Genomic DNA, 13,643 nt, shown 5'->3' on the forward strand with positions numbered 1-13,643 from the left:
GAACAGCAGTTTGACTTTATGTCTCCAAAGTCCTCCAACTGTCCATATCCTTGACCAAGAATCTCACCTAATGAGATAATCAGACACATGACCAAAGATTTCTGGACAAAGACATCTCCTTCATAATAAAAGAAAAAATGCGAAAAACCACCTGAATGTCCGAAATTGTTGAATGCTTAGGAATATGATGGTTCAAACAGAATATGAACTACTATCTACCTATTGAGAGGGTAACATAGTTTTTTTATTATCTGAGGAAATAGTTTTAACAAAATGTTTACTGAGAAAAGTTCAAGAAACAAAATCTATATGCAATATGAGTTCAACAACTTGTTTAAATGTCTAAAAATATACAGAAAGGAACTACACACACACACACACACACACACACACAGAGTATAGAAATGCTCTTGACCTATCATCCATAGGGCTTTTACCCTTGATTTTTTTTTCCAGGAGTGCACATGAATTATGCTAACCCATCAATTCCCCATTACTCATCTCCCATATGACATTACAAGATGGCTGGCCTGTCTGTAAAGGCAAGCTATAGCCATGCAACAGAACACGGAGTACTGAATCTGAAGACTTTAACTTTAGTGGACTACTCTAACCAATTGATGTGAAGAAGGTATCTATAGTGATGGAATGACCTCATTTCAATACTATAACAGTTCTAAATGAATGAACACAAAAGGTATACACTGGTGAATGGTTTGTATCTAATGGATGAAAATTCATAATTTCATTTCCATCTTACTTCCAAATATTCAGTTACATGGTTGAACTAATTATGTTTCTACTGATCAACAGCAGGTTATTCATGGGATTATCTGTGTTGATCATGGAAATGGAGACAGTGCACAAAACTAAATTAAAGCATCCAAGTTTTTTATTACTCTAGTTGTTCAGAATTTCAGTTTATTGCCTGAATAAAAAATAAGTCAAACAATTTAGCTTTTTCTGGAAAGTTAGCTGAATTGTTCCATTTTCATCTGGTACTGATATTATATATATATATCTCCAAGGTATGTGACACATAAGGTCAGACAGGGTCAGGGGTAGGCTTGAACTGGCTCAGGCCAACTTGGTACAGCCAATTCTCCTCACCTCTCTCCAACTCCATGTTCAGTGACATTACACTGAAAGCAGGGAATCAGCCACAGGGGAAGGCAAACACCCAGAAATCACTACATGCTAAAAACCAAGGGTTTTTGTTCCAAAGAAGATGATTACCAGCACACCACTGCATAGTAGGCACTTAAAAATATTTGTTATTTGAGTTAATGAGTTAATAAACTGAAAATGTTTCTTTCTTGTCATGAATAATAGATCCCTTGGGGAAAAGGCAAACATCGGAGAAAGGCCATTCCACTAACTAGAACTTTCAAGACAAGCCTGCTCTAAATAAAAAATTTGACTTCTTTCAAGATCTGTCTCCAAAGGCAAAGGAAACAAAAGTGAAAATGAACTTCTGGGACTTCATCAAGATCAAAAGCTTCTGCACAGCAAAGGAAACAGTCAACAAAACAAAGAGGCAACCCATGGAATGGGAGAAGATATTCATAAATGACACTACAGATGAAGGGGTGATATCCAAGATCTATAAATAACTCCTCAAACTCAACACAGACAGAACAAATAATCATGTCAAAAAAAATGGGCAGAAGACATGAACAGATACTTCTCCAAAGAAGACATAAAAATGGCTAACAGACACGTGAAAAAATGTTCATCATCATTAGCCATCAGGGAAATTGAAATCAAAACCACATTGAGATACCACCTTACACCAGTTAGAATGGCCAAAATTAACAACACAGTAAACAACATGTGTTGGAAATGATATGGAGAAAGGGGAACCCTTTTACACTATTGGTGGGAATGCAAGTTGGTGCAGCCACTTTGGAAAACAGTGTGGAGATTCCTTAAGAAATTAAAAATAGAGCTTCCCTATGACCTTGTAATTGCATTACTGGGTATTTACCCCAAAGATACAGATCTAGTGAAAAGAAGGGCCATCTGTACTCCAATGTTCATAGCAGCAATGGCACAGTCACCAAACTGTGGAAAGAACCAAGATGCCCTTCAACAGACGAACGGATAAAGATACAGTCCATAGATACTATGGAATATTATGCCTCCTTCAGAAAGGATGAATACCCAAATTTTGTATCAACATGGATGGGACTGGAAGAGATTATGCTGAGTGAAATAAGTCAAGCAGAGAGAGTCAAGTATCATATGGTTTCACTTACTGTGGGGCATAAGGAATAGCACAAAGGACATGGGGAGATGGAGAGGAGAAGGGAGTCGGGGGAATTGGAGGGAGAGACAAACCATGAGAGACTGTGGACTCTGAGAAACAAACAGGGTTTTGGAGGGATGGGGGTGGGAGGTTGGGTGAGCCTGGTGGTGAGTATTGTGGAGGGCACATATTGCATGGAGCACTGGGTGTGGTGCATAAACAATGAATGCTGGAACACTGAAAAGAAATAAAATAAAATGGAAAAAATTTTTGAGTTCTCTGAGGCAAAATTCAGGAACTATTAGACTCTAACTTCTTAATTTTTCATCTAACTGAGTGGACAAAACCACGTCCCTTTTGAATTTAGGTATCCAGGAAAGGAAGCCTAAAATGTTTATGGATCCAAACCAACAGCTTATATAATGGAAAAAATACACCACCTCTCCCCATATATATCTATGATTGTATAATGCTTTCTCTCCATGGAGACTAAGCAAGAACCACAAATATTTATCACCTTTTCAAGGTTCTTAAGAGTCCTAAAATTTGATCTCAGAAAATGTTAGAATAACATAAACTTTTTCTACAAAAAAAATAAATCTCTGCTACATGATAGTTACTAAGTTTCCAGATGATTTGATGGCTAATCCCAGGGCAGTATCTAACTAGTTTCCACCACTGAAGTGTGATGAAGTTTTGGCAGTCATAATTGTACAGCAGGCTATAGTTTAATATAATTAATTATAAATCAAGGATTATCTATCATCTAATAATCTGTCACTAAAATCTTTTATGTTAACTGAAATAATATGAAAATTCAAAGTGATCATATTAAGTGATTCTATAATATTTCTAGGCCACAAAATAAAAGCTAAATAAGAAGTCCAAGCACTTTTAAAGTTTTAGTACCAGGATGAGACAGTAGATATAAATAAGTCAACCATGCTATGATTCTGGTAGCCAATGGAATTTGCTGGCCCCAGCTTCCTCAGTGTTCAGCAGATGCCTTCTAGAACACAGGGTGCATTGGTGTGCACTTCAAACACTATTAGTCACTTAACTCTTTGGGTCTCAGATTCTTTAAACTCAGGATCAATGAACTCTCTCCAACTTATAACAGGAATAATTGTTTCCAGTAAATTGAACACCTCCAAGGTGCCCAGTAGAATGCTAAGCGTTTATCATAAGCGAATTTCTGTAGCGGTCAAACATGGTAAATACTATTAGCTTAAATTTTATATGATGATAACTAAAGTTTAGGAAAGTAAAATAATCTGCACCAGGTCATATAGCAAAAATTGTTGAAGCTATGACTTCTAGTACTTCCAGTACTTTTAGTACTGTTTGACTCTAAAGTCAAGACCATACATCCTATAACTTGGGTCACTTAATAAAGGGTCACTTTAAGGAATGAATAAAACCAAAACTGGGCATGCACTTTTAGAATCATCAATTGCTCCATAATGGTTTTCAACAATAAAGTAACCTTTGTTAATTACATAGAAAAATATATTTTTCTATGATAGAAAATCAGTTGTTTTCTGTTTGACTCAATCAGCTTTCACTAGTTAATTACTTGCATAAAAAATAAGTCACAGAATCTTAACGGTTTCTCCTCTCAAACACAATATGATAAACTTTATTGACAATCTCTGTGCCTAGTACAGTCTGTTTATGTGTTTAATAAGCATTTATAAAGTGTTCACTGAGTTGCAGAGTGATTTCTGAATTATTCTAACTTTCCATGAGAACATTCAACTGCAGTCAGATGGATTTGCAAGAAAAAGGATTAATAATTTGGGTCCTGGTGGCCCACATTCCACAGTATGCTCATGAGTTTTTTTTTTTTTAATTGTGACATCTTAGTAGTGAAACTGCTTCCTCTCCTAAAAGCCTGTATGTTCGAGATTTTACTTTGATAAGCCTGAAATATAGCAAGACAAAAGCTGCCATTAACTGAGCACCTTCTGGCCAAGAACACACATGGGGGAAAGATAGTCTCTTCAGTAACTGAATCTCTACAAGATGAAGAATGAAACTGGGCCATTACCTCATAGCATATGCAAAAATCTAATCAAAATGTATCAACGGCTTAAATGTAAGACCTAAAAGGTAGAACTACTGAAGAAAACATCAGGAAAAATCTTCTTGACATTGGTCTGGGCAAGGATTTTTTGTATATTTAGTTGGGTTACACCCAACTAAACAATTGCTATGCAGCACAGAAAACAATCAATGGAGTGAGAGATAACCTACCAAATGGAAGAAAATCTTTTTAAACCATGTATCTACTAAAAGGTTAATATCCAAAATACACAAGGAACTCAAACAACTCAATAGTAAAAAACAAATAAGCCCACTGCAAAATGAATAAGGAACCTGAATAAACATGTCTCAGCAGAAGATATACCAATGACCAACAAGTACATAAAAAGGTACTCAATATCAGTAATTATAAAGGGAATGCATATTGAAACCACAGTGAAATATTACCTCACGGCTATTAGAATAGCTATTATTCAAAAGATTAGAGATAAGTACTAAGGAGGATATGGAGAAAAGAGAAACTTTTACATGGTTGGTGGGAATGTAAATTGGTCCAGTCCTTATGGAAAGCAGAACGGCGTTTCGTCAAAACATATTTTTAAAAAATGGGTTACCATATGATCTAGCAGTCTCACTTCTGGGTACAAAGGAAATAAAATCAGGTTCTCCAAGAGATACCTGCACCTCCATGTTTATTGCAGCATTATTCATAACTGGCAAGATATGGAAACAACCTACGCGTCTCTTGACTGGTGAATAAAGAAAATGTCACACACACAATAGACTATGACTCAACCTTAAAAAAAGGAAATCCTTCCATTTAGGGCAACATGGGTGAATCTGAAGGACATTATGCCAAGTGATACTAGGCAGACACAGAAAAGCAAATACTACATGATTTCATTCATATGCAGAATGTAAAAAAAGTTGGACTCATAGGAGTAGAGAGTAGAATGGTGGTTGACAGAAGGTAGGAGGCAAGGGAAGTGGAGAAATGTTGATCAGAGTCTGCGGCCGTACCACCCTGAACGCGCCTGATCTCGTCTGATCTCGGAAGCTAAGCAGGGTCGGGCCTGGTTAGTACTTGGATGGGAGAAATGTTGATCAGAGGGTCAAAGTTTTGCTTATGCAAATGAATAAATTCTGAAGATCTAACATATAGCTTGGTGACTATAGTTAGCAATACTGTATAGTGTACTTAAAATTTACTGAGAATAAATCTTAATTATTCTCATACAAAAAGGTAAGTACATGAGGTGATGTTTATGTTAATTAGCTGGATTGTGTAGTCACTTCGCCATGTGCACCTATAACATAGCTTCACGTTGTACACCTTAAATATGTCCGTTTTTACCTGTCAACTATACCTCAGTAAGTCTAGGAAAAATAATTAAGCACCTTCTATGGGCCATTCACTATGATATGAATTTAACATATATTTTGACTAATTCTATAACAACCCTGCAAGACCAAAATTATTCATTGGTAATCATTAGGAGGCGCTGAAAATCGAAACATTCTAGTGTGTCAAAACAACAACAGAGTTGGGAACTACAGGTGTACTAAAATTGTGACAAATTAGCTGAAATGAAAGAAAAAGCTGAGAAAGTATTGTGACCAGAGAACAAATTCCCTCTTATATTGTTGCCATGTTTCAACTCCCAGCTGACTGCAAATACATGGGTTTTCTTTATCCCACAGTGTGCTGAATTTTGGTGCATTTTATTGGCCTGCTTTTCATGTATATCAGAAACAAACAAACAACAAACCTTCCATGAGGCTTACACTTATTTGAAGAGTTGGGTGAATTATGAATATGTGTGATCTTAGGGAAATTATTACTTCCCCTTGAAATAAATGGAAAGGAATCCTTACATACCAAAATCAAGGATCAAAAACCCAAGGCTGAAGACTAAAGTCCAACTTGTAAGAGGAAATTTTTTTTCTCAAACAGTTCCTAAAATTGTCTCTTTGGTTGACTTTCCCTCTACTCAGTGGCTCCTGGGGTTACTTATTTATTAGAGTAACAAAACACGAGTATATCTTCTCTGACCATCATGTCTTTCTTTGCTTTGAAGAGAGAGAGAGAGGGGAATTTTCCATCACTTGGGGCAGCACCAATATGCCCAGCCCTTACTGGACCTCAGAACCTTCACTGTGTTGATGGCAGCAGAAACAGAAATATTGTACAGTTTGAAGTCCCATATGGAATTTAATGAAGCTGCAGTGGGAAAAGTTGTGTTTTTAACTTGCAAAAGGAGAAAATGTGTTGTAGCAATATTAGGGGAAATTATAAACATGAGTTGTTCCTAGGCATCAAATTTGTATACAAAATTATAGCCTACTAAAACCAACAGAGGATAGTATCTACTCAATTTCTCTCCTTTAGCCACAATAATTGCATAGCTTCAATCATTTTTAATGAAGTTGCAACCCTAATAAATGTTGTATCCCAAAGTTTGGAAACATAAAAACAATGCTAGGTCCCAGCATTTTAAACAACAACAAATATCCACAACTCAATCACTCAAACTCCAAGTGACCTTATAAACCAATCCAATTCTACTCTCTTGAGCCAATGATATCACTTGTTAGACTTGTCTAATAAATCACTTGGTCAAATTTCACTTCCACGTGTACAATATTATTTGGCTCCTCATACATTCTGATTTCTGTACTTAACACAATTAATTAATTAGACCTTGTCATATCTACACAATCAGGGTTATGCTTGCCATCCTCTTTTTTCATATAAAGAAACAAAAGAGCTAAGATTTCTGGGCAGTAATGCATTAGACAGAAGACAGGTTATATCCTGTGTGTTATGCCCTGTGCTTGGCTTTGCTATTATGCTAAAGATCTCTGGTTCCTATGCAGATTTTCTGGGTGTTTTTTTTTTTTTTTTTGGTTTGTTTGTTTTTTCTTTTCATGCTGAAAAAGAAATCATAAAAATCAGTGGGACCGAGAGTTTCACAAAGGGAATGGTGAATAGTACAAATACAGTGAAGAGATCAATGCTTGAAAATTGAAACATGTTCATCAGATTTGGTAGGCTGGAAATCATTGGTGTTTTGGGTAAGAGTCAGGGAGGTAGACAGGGCAAATACCAGCAGCTAAGGCAGAGACTGAGATGGAAGGAACATCCGCAAATATAGATTACCGTCTCTAGACGCACAGCTGTAAAAGAAAAATATGATGGGTTTGTGTTATTGGCACCTTGATGATACAGTCCTCCCCACTCAAAAACAAGTTTTTTTGATACCTTCTCTCCCTCCCCGCTACATTGCAATCGCCAACTTGCTGAGATTTTTCCAAATTACTTCCTGTAAAAATTAACAAATTTCTCTCAACTCCCACCATGACATCTGAATCCAGACCTGAATATGAGGACAGCTTCTTGTATTTTGGGGCCAGCATCCCCCGCCCTCTGCAATCCACGAGCTTGTGACCTCCTCAGATTCATCTTGAGGGCCCCATCCGAGTCTTCTGTTCCAGCCAAGCTCTCCACCAAAACTGCCCTGAATTTCCCCACATCTTTACCTTTGTTTTTGCCCCAATCACCGTCTGTCAAACACTTCCCCATCCTTCACGATCCATTTCAAGTATCTTCTTCCCCAGGAAGCTGCCCGGCCTGCCCCAGCCAGAGTTGAACCTTCCAGTCTTCTGGCTCCTTAGACCAACACATCACTCATCATTCATCTTAAGGCTTCTTAAGTTCCTTTGTAACAGGCCCATATTTTGTCCTTAGCTCTTCAAACACCTGAACTTGAGCAGTACCCTTTGTAGTATACAAAAGTGACTACCACAGGTTTTTAGAATGGTGTTTCTTGTTTGCATCTACATGACAGAGATAGCTAAACATGTGGCTTCTATTTTTTGGCCAACAGTTACCCATCTTGTGCACAGCTCCTGATTACAGAAATAGGATGTCTCAGAGAGGAAACAACCGCCTTCCCCAGACTCCAGAGAGTACAGACTCCTGTAAACAAACTTTTCATTACTTGAAGGACAGTAACAACAAATCAAGTTAAAAGAACAGTCATGTGGAAAAGAAAGTTGTCATTTGAAATAATAATATGATCAGGTCTCAGTTAATGTTTTAGTGAATAAAACATTATGCAGGAAACTGTGTGTATGGTTCTTGAGAGAGATAATGTGTTGGCATCATTTTAATTAACTGTCTTAATTGTAATCAATTCAATCAACTTGTATTGCTTGCATGCCACGTGCCCAATTTTGATGCTATTTGATGCCATTTTTCTTCTACTTTTAAAAAATTTCTAAGGAATGCTAATGCATCCTCGAAATGTGGGCTGCAAAACCGAGTTGCATGAGGCTTGGCCTCAGGTTAGGGTCTCCTGACCTGAGACCTGACTCCTGTAACTCACGGTCATTTCAATTCTCCTTTGGTTTTTCCCTTTCCCCTTCCACTTGCAGGGATGTGAAGAAAAGAGACAAAATAATTCCACTGATAAACATAAATCAAGTATTCACTTCACATAAGAATAGGTGTACAAATACTGTATTTGGAAACAATCTGCAATGATCACAGTAAGAAGGTCTCCAATAAGTCAACAAAAACAGGAACGTTTTTCAATGATATATTGTAGGAGATAGAAACGGAACACACATAGAATAAATAAAAAGAGGAATTGTTGATCTCTGAAGTCTACTATTTAGTTGAGCAAAAATGTATTTATATATATATATATATATACCTGAAAATAACTTCAAGACTACAAGTTGTTCCTTATTAACTCTCATAAAACAATGACTGGTTCTAAAACCAAGCTAATAAACTGGAAAGCTTTAAAAAAATATATAGATAGGATCACTGGGTGTGGTACATAAACAGTGAATTCCGGAACACTGAAAAGAAATAAAATAATAAAATAAAATAGAATAATAAAATTAAAATACATATATAGATTCCTTTTAGAAGTCAAGCTAGTGGCTACCTTTTTTACTGTTAACTTTCTATTTCCTGATCTGTGTGTTGGCTGCAAGGGAAGAGTCATGATGCAAATACTCAAGTTGTCACAATTTGTGTGTATTTCTATATGTACATTTATACTTCAATAAAATGTGTTTTAAGTGTGGCTTCCTTAGTCCCATCAATAGAAGGTAGCCATGAATCTACATTTAAAAATCTCCCCAGGTGATTCTAATGATCAGACATTCTTGGATGACCTTTCCTGCCAAGGCCCTGGCAAAATGATGCATGGACAACAACCTCGTTTGGGGGAGTAAGTGATGACGGTCTTTAGCAGAGATGGAGGAAAGCGTGGCCTGATTACAGTGATGTCTTAGAGTCTTAGTCCATCAGTCAAAGATGTGAGTTGAAATCGGGGAAGATTGGAGCCAGAAAGACCAGAGACTAAGCTGTTTTTATAATACAGGTGTGAGATGACAAGGGATGAAATTAAGCTAGTGACTGTGGAAACAGGAAAGAAGGGCTGGTCGGAGAGACATTGTGGGCACATAATAAATTCCAGAGGATATACTGGCAGATGCCAAAAGACAGGGTTTCCCAGAATTAAATCCCAATGCTCATAAACTCTGGTATGTTCCTTTATCCCACAGCTGTGTGTGTGTCTGTGTGTGTGTGTATATTTGGTGTGCCTGAAGCTTCACCCCAAAGGATCAAAAACCCTAATCACCACATAAACAAGCTTCACCCACATAAACACAAAACTGTCTCTGTTAAATGAGAAGTATTGAAGATGCTCCTTCAACTTAGTAATTTTCACACTTCTTAGGTAGAGTCCAAAATACTAGCCATCTAATTCTGGAATCTTTATTCCAAGATGAGATAAGATACCACATTTCAGTCGGGAGCTCATTAAATCAAAGGAAGTGAGAATACCTATGCTTTTTTCTGAAAAACTGGTGTAAAGAGACACTTTGAAAGCTTCCCCACACACCTCATTCCCAACACACAGATTACATTGCCTACCATTCCGGGGGCCTCTCCCAAGAAGTTAGGACACTGTGCCCAGACATACAGTGGTTTAGTGAAGTGAAAAACATCTCAGAAGAAGAGGAGACCACTAGACCTATTTCCACCAGGAAGCCTAGCCAAGCTTTCCAATGAGACCTCCAGAGGCAGGTCACTAGCTGGGGTGTTCACCCACTGTGCCACCTACAATAGCTCTAATAGGGTTTCTTCCCATAAAGGAGTGTGTTCATTGGCTCTCAGTCACGTTTGTTGAGGAAAAATCATGCTGTTCAAGTAATGGAAGTGAATCTGTAGTCAATTTAATAAACACAAAGATACAGGAGTAGATCAGAATCCACCTTAAGAGAAATTGTTTCAGAAAGCAAATGGAGTCATGAAGTCTTGATAAACAATGAAGAGGGGAAACCAATTGCATCTTTTTCTGAACTTTGGTAAGAAATAATCTTTACCATTACCATCGTGATAATTTAAATGTAAAACTTGGTACTCTCTCTCTCGTCCTTTTACAAACCATATAAGTAATATTTATGAGCCAATTCTGCCAAACAAAACGTTTCATTCTTAAAACTAAAGGCTTATGGGTGTGAATGTTTTGTGACTTGGGCTTATGTGTGAGTGTGTGTGTGTGTGTGTGTGCACGCGCGTGTGTGTCTATACCAGTGGTATTATTTGTGCAGCAAACTAAATGTCTTGGGGAAGATACTAGGTCCTATTCGATGACTTTGATTTTTTTTAAAGTAGAAACAATTATAATAAACTACTTGACCCAGCAATGAACAACATTATATAAGCATTATTATATTGAATAAAATTATGTTAACTAAAAAACAAAAGCAACTATGAGGAAGGGGGTAACAAATACTTAATATTTATATTTTATAGCCAATAAAAAATTCATGTCTGAAAGTGAATTTGTTGGGTTTAAACATCAAGCCTAGGAAACACCAGAGCCAAGTGCACAGAGTACCAGTCCCTATAATAAACCATTTCCATCTCTTACTCACCTGAATCTCTAATCATGGAAAGAGTTTGAAACCACAGCAGGCAAGGATAAGGGGGAGATGTACAAGGTAGAGAAATTGAATACAAGCCTACCAGTCTCTGCTTGCTACCGCAGAATGACTGGGTAACCATTGCATTTGGCAGTGTATACTAGCTCCAGGACAGGCCTTACCAGGTAGTGAGGTAGCTGGACGGCCTAGGTGTTTCTCGTTTGCACCCTCTGGAGTTGGATCCATTGGTCTGTTGGCGATGGAAGTGCCCCAAGCACAAAGTACAGAAAAGAAAGGACACGAGGAACATGTCTGGCCAAGGATTCTCTGCCCCCTGCCTCCCTTGATGGCCATGGAACAGAACTAACCTAACCATACAATAGGGAATGGCATCCAGTGCTGCCCTATCATTAGCCTTTGGGCTCTTTCTTGCGATCTGTGGAACACAAAGACCGATACGTCCCTACTCCAACTCTCCTGAGAAAAGGAAACTACCCAACTTTTCTACTAGACTTTAGAGGAGGAGAAGGTATGTGGACCAGAGCCTTGATCACTAGAAGAGGAGGTTGCAGAAATGACTTCCCAAAATATCCCCTCTACCATCTGGAGACTGAAGATCAGGAAAGTGGTGCTTGCCTTTTAAAGACCCGTGTGAAAAGAACTGCAACTTCAGGGAAGGAAAAGTGACCTATCCTTGACTGGTGTAATGTTTACTTTCATGTTTCAACCTGGCGAGACTATACTATAGTGCCCAGTTGCTTCGCCAAATATCAGTCTAGGTGTCATTGTATGGATGTATTTTGGATCTAACATTTATATCTGTAAACTTCGAGTAAAGCAGATTCCCCTCCATAACGTGAGTGAGCCTCATCCAATTCAAGGCAATTAAGGGTACGCCTGAGCCTCCCAGAAAAGGAAGAGGTATTTCCTCCAGATTTCCTTCAGACCCAAGACTGCAACATCAGCTCTCCTCTGAGCCTCCACCTGCCAGCCTGCTTTTCACATTTCAGACTTGTCAGCCCCGACAATCACAAGTCAATTCTTTCAAAGAAATTTCTCTGTCCCTCGCTGTCCCCCTCTCTCACTTTCTCTTTGTGTAAATATATATTTGATTTGTTTGTTATTATTTATATACACATACATTTTGTAAATATATCATTAACATTATTTATGCATGTATGCATGTGTGCGTGTATTTATGTACATGCATAAACATACATCCCATAAGATGCACATACACATGTATGTCCCATCAGTTCCACTTCTTTGAAGAACCCTGGTGAACACACCTGGTGTTGTATTAACATCAGCCTCTGAAGGAGACATCTGACCTCTTGCCACTGGTATAATCCTACATACCAAATCCTGGGAAGAAAATTTATTATGTGAATTCCAAAGGTCCTGATGTTTATCATCAAAGTTCAAGAACACTGAATCTAGAAAGGAGCAAAGAAGCAGAGACTGGGGCAACCTGGGGTGATTACATCTGTGATTCCTCAGAGGTCAGCTCTGCTAACAGGGCAGGGCCAGCTTCGCGAGATTTACCTCAGTGTGACCAAGAATTCGTTTCAAAAACCTCCCCTTCCAGGAAAATGACTTTTTTTTATATACTTTTTCACCCACAAGAATGTTAACGGAGCTTGTTTTTCCTCCACCCTCAAGATTTCCTTTCTTTCTTCCATGGCTCACGTTTTAAAAAGATACTTTTTTTTTTAATACAACCATTAAAGAGAGAGAGAGAGGAAAAATGGTATTTGCCACTTACAGTCATTTGAGAACAACACTGAGATCTCAATCCTATCCATGCCCATCAGTTTTCCCTCCTCAAACCCCCTTTTTACCACCAATGATTCTTGTCTGTTCTTCCTTTGAGAACCTACTCCAGACCATCATGGGAGCTTTACCCAGTGTCATCAGCCCACGGCATTCTATTCCTTCTCAGTGGATTGGAAACAGCTCCTTTTTGCATTAGATAGAATACTGTGTGTGTAACTACTTACCTATTTTTAAATTGGGTTGATTTAAAAGTTGGCTTATTATTAAAATTTTAAAATAATTTTTCATTGGAAAATACATTAAAATGCAAAGAAGTAAATAAAACGCACCATAAACATGCCATTTTTAAAAATGATAGCAAACATAGAGGTGCCTAGGAGGCTTAGTCAGTTAAGTGGCGACCTTTTGTTTTCAGCTCTGATCGTGATCTCAGGGTCAGGAGATGAACCCTGCATCAGGTTCCATGCTGGGCAGGGAACATGCTTCAGATTCTCTCTCTCTCTCTCTTTCTCTCCCTCTCCTTATGCCCTTCCTCCCATCTCCCTCTAAAATAAATAAATAAATAAATAAATAAAGTAAAATAGAAATGATGCCAACCATAAAAATGCTCTTTTAGGAGATA

Source organism: Neovison vison, chromosome 10, assembly GCF_020171115.1.
Source record: "Neovison vison isolate M4711 chromosome 10, ASM_NN_V1, whole genome shotgun sequence".
NCBI classification, from domain to species: Eukaryota; Metazoa; Chordata; class Mammalia; order Carnivora; family Mustelidae; genus Neogale; species Neogale vison.